This window comes from Crocuta crocuta, unplaced genomic scaffold (assembly GCF_008692635.1).
Source record: "Crocuta crocuta isolate KB4526 unplaced genomic scaffold, BGI_CrCroc_1.0 scaffold179, whole genome shotgun sequence".
Taxonomy (NCBI): domain Eukaryota; kingdom Metazoa; phylum Chordata; class Mammalia; order Carnivora; family Hyaenidae; genus Crocuta; species Crocuta crocuta.
Window position 1 is genome coordinate 1,155,108 of NW_027551568.1, and position 4,053 is coordinate 1,159,160.

A 4,053-nucleotide genomic window follows, 5' to 3' on the forward strand; every position below is an offset into this window, starting at 1 on the left:
CGCTTTTGTTTCCCCCAAGTGTAACCACCCACAGCTAGGGAGAGAACCGCTGCGATGGATCGGGACGACCAACCTCCAGAGTTCACACGGGCCAGAAATAGTGTGTGTTCCTGCCAGCCATGGGTGTTGAGGAGAATCTTCAGGTCAAATTGGCCTAGACTAAAGATTGTTTTGGGGCGCCTGGGTGGCTCAGTTGAGCATCCAACTTCCGCTCAGGTCATGGTCTCATGACTTGTGAGTTTGAGCCCCATATCGGGCTCCCTGCTGTCAGCACAGAGTCTGCTTGGGATCCTCTGTCCCTCTCTCTCTGCCCCTCCCCCCCCAAAATAAATACACGTTAAAAGAAAAAAAAAAGATTAGATTATTCTGAGCCCACCTAACAATATTTAAAAGGAAGACCCAAAAGGATCAATTCATGTCCAAGTAACTTAACTGCACTCCAGAACATTCTCAAATGTACAAGGAACAGAAAATCTCCATGACCCAACATAGTAAAATCCACAATATCTGACATCCAGTCAGACTTACCATAAATGCAAAGAAGCCTGTACATGTATACAAGAGACTCAGTGACAGAGAGCAAACAGGGTTGATGGAGGGAGATGTAACTCATTTGCCTGTTACCTGTGCGTTCCTTTAAAAATGAATCCTGTCGGGGCGCCTGGGTAGCTCAGTCGGTTAAGCGTCCGATTTCTTTGGCTCAACCAACTGAGCCACCCAGGCATCCTGACTGAAATTGGAATTTTAAAAAATGAAAAAAAAGGAGATGTATAAAACTGTTGAGTCATTACATTGTGCGCCTGGGGCTAATATAACAGTGTATGTTAACTCTGCTGGAGTTTTTTATAATGTTAAGTAGAGATTTTAAAACACCCAAATGAAATCGCACGTCCATGTAAAGACTTGTACATGAGTATTCAGAGTAGCTTTATTTGTAATAGCCAAACACTGGAAATTACGGAAATGTCCACCCACAAGTGAATGCATAAACAAATAGTGGTTTTCCATACAGTGGAGCCCTACTCACTGATGAAAAGGAGTGCCCTGGTGATACACCCAATAGAGATAGAACCCAAAATAATACTAACTCGAAACATAGGATATATGATTCCACTACATAAACCTGTAGAAAATGCAAACTAATCGATAGCAACAGAAAGCACGTGGTGAGGCAGGTGGTCTATGGCCGGCAGGAGTGCCAAGCGATCTTGAAGGTGGTTATGGCGTTATAGGTGTACACCTGTGTCAAAACTGATCCAGTTGTTATTGTACGTCAGTCACACCCAACAGAACCTGTACAAAAGTGGTAAAACAAACAACGCCTGCCCCCACTCTGTAAATACAGGTCTTTGGGGTATGTTATCTGGAACAATAGAACTCCATTTACCCTTTCCTGATTTATACGTTGTCATCTGTCTTATTTCTAGCCTTTTGTTGTTGTTGAAGGAAGTCATATTTTCTTAATGTTTCCCAGCAGATGCCCCTCTTGCCTTGGCTCTGCTCCTTCTCGAATCCTCTACCCAGATCTCTTTATCTCAGCCTGAACCACAGCCTTCCGCATTTCCTTCCTGAGGACCTTCTGTCTCTGTCTGAACATGTCTTTATTTTGCCTCATTTTTAAAAAATATAAATAAATTTTTTTTAGTGAATACAGAAATGTGCACAAATCATAAATGTGCAGTTGAACTTCCACAAAGGAAATACACCATGTCGCCAACATCTGAAGCAAGAACTATAAGGGCGCCTGGGTGGCTCAGTCTGTTAAGCGTACGACTTTGGCTCAGGTCATGATCTCACGGTTCATGAGTTCGAGCCCTGTGTCAGGCTCTCTGCTGACAGNAAGATCATGACCTGAGAAAAAGTCGGACGCTTAACTGACTAAGCCACCCAGGCGCCCCCGCCCCCAGCCCCCCAGGGTAATCCTTGTAATGTTCTTCCGTTTGCCAGCATTATGCTGAGGATTCTGCATCAACGTTCAGAAGGGATGTGGCCTATAGTTTTTCTTAGTGTCTGTCTGGCTTTGGTATCAGGGTAATGCTGGCCTCATAGGATGAGTTGGGGAGTTTCTCTAATTTTTTGGGAAAGTTTGGGGAGGACTGATGTTAGTTCTTCTTTAAATATTTACATAATTCAGGGCCGCCTGGGTGGCTCAGTCAGTTAAAGTGTCTGACTTCGGCTCAGGTCATGATCTCACAGTTGGTGGGTTTGAGCCCCGCATCGGGCTCTGTGCTGACAGCTCAGAGCCTGGAGCTGCTTCTGATTCTGTGTCTCCCTCTCTCTCTGTCCCTCCCCTGCTCACGGTCTGTCTCTCTGTCTCTCAAAAATAAATAAACATTAAAAAATTTTTAAAAATGTATATTTACAGAATTCACCTGTGAAGCTGACAGGTCCTGGGTTTTCCTCTGCTGAAAGATTCTGGATCACTGATTCCGTCTCCGTACCAGTCATGGGTCTACTCAGACTTTCTGTGTCTCTGTGATTTAGTCTCTTCAAGTTCTATGTTTCCAGGAATTTGTCTATTTCATGTAAAGGTATCTGATTTGTTGGCGTACAGCTGTTCACAGGACTCTCTTACCAACCGTTTTATTTCTGTAGAATCGGTAATAATGTTCCCACTTCGTTTCTGATTTTAGTTATCTGAGTCTTCTCTCTTTTTCCCTCAGGCCATGTATAGCTAGAGGTTTGTCAACTTTGTTGATCTTTTCAAAGAAGCAGCTTTTTGTTTCATGGATTTTCTCTGTTGCTTTCCTGTTCTTTAATTTCGTTTATCACTGCTCTATCTTTTGTTGTTTGTTTTGAGAGAGAGAGAGAGAGAGCAAGCATGTGGAAGTGGGTGAGGAACAGGGAGAGAATCCCAAGCGGACTCTGCGCTGTCAACACAGAGCCCGACATGGGGCTGGAACCCATGAAGTGTGCTGAACTGAGCTGGAATCAAGAGTCAGATGCTCGGGGCACCTGGGTGGCTTAGTCGGTTAAGCATCCGACTTTCACGTAGGTTATGATCCCGCGGTTCGTGGGCTCGAGCCCCGCGTCAGGCTCTGTGCTGACTGCCAGCTCAGATCCTGGAGCCTGTTTCAGAGTCTGTGTCTCCCTCTCTCTCTGACCCTCCCCTGCTCACGCTGTCTCTCTCTCTCCTAGAAATAAATTTAAAAAAAAAAAAAAGAGTCAGATGCTCAACCCGCTGACCCGCCCAGGCGCCCCACTTCTGCTCTGATCTTTATTATTTCCATCGTTCTGCTAGCGTTGGGTCAAGTCTGTCCCTCCTCTTCCTAGTTCCTTAAGTTATGAAGTTAGATTATTGATTTGAGGTCCCGTCTTGTTTTTAACGGAGGCATTCGCAGCTCTAGACCCCCTCTTAGCCCTGCCTTTGTCGTGTCTTCTCGTTGCTGTGCTGTGCGTTTGTTTTCATTCCATCCAAGTAGTCCTGTTTTGTCGTGCCCCCCCCCCCAGGATGCTTTATGTGGGGGCAGTGGGGCTCCGCCTGGAGGCCTACCCTTTCCTGGCCTCCGGCTTTACTATTCCCCCGTCAGTCTCCAGTGCCGGCTGGACCCCAACTCTCTAAAAAGCCCCCATCCTGAAATCACGGCAGTCCCGGGGGCGGTGCCTTCCGGCCCTCCTGCCCCGCAGAGGTGAAGAAGGTGGTGACCGCGGTCTCAGCGGCCCCGCTGCCCTCAGGACCCCGACTGAAGGGAGACGGCTTCTCCTCAGAGGTGGCACTTGAGCCGTGATTCCCCCTGGAATACTATGAGGGTCAGTGTCGACGCTCCAGGGGTTCCGGAAGAGAGACTGAGGCAAATCGCGCGGAAAGAATTTTAGATGATCTGCCTCAGCTGAGGCAGCGGTGCCGGGAGGACACGGGAGCACCGTCCGCCACAAGCCGCCGTCCGTCAGCGGCCAGAGAACAGCCACCCGCCTGGACGGTGGAGCCCCACCTCCTCCCCACGTAATTTGTTTATTTATTTTTGAGAGACAAGCAAGGGAGGGGCGGAGAGAGGGGGACAGAGGCTCCGAAGCGGGAGAGCCTGACGCGGGGCTCGAACTCAGAAACTGTGG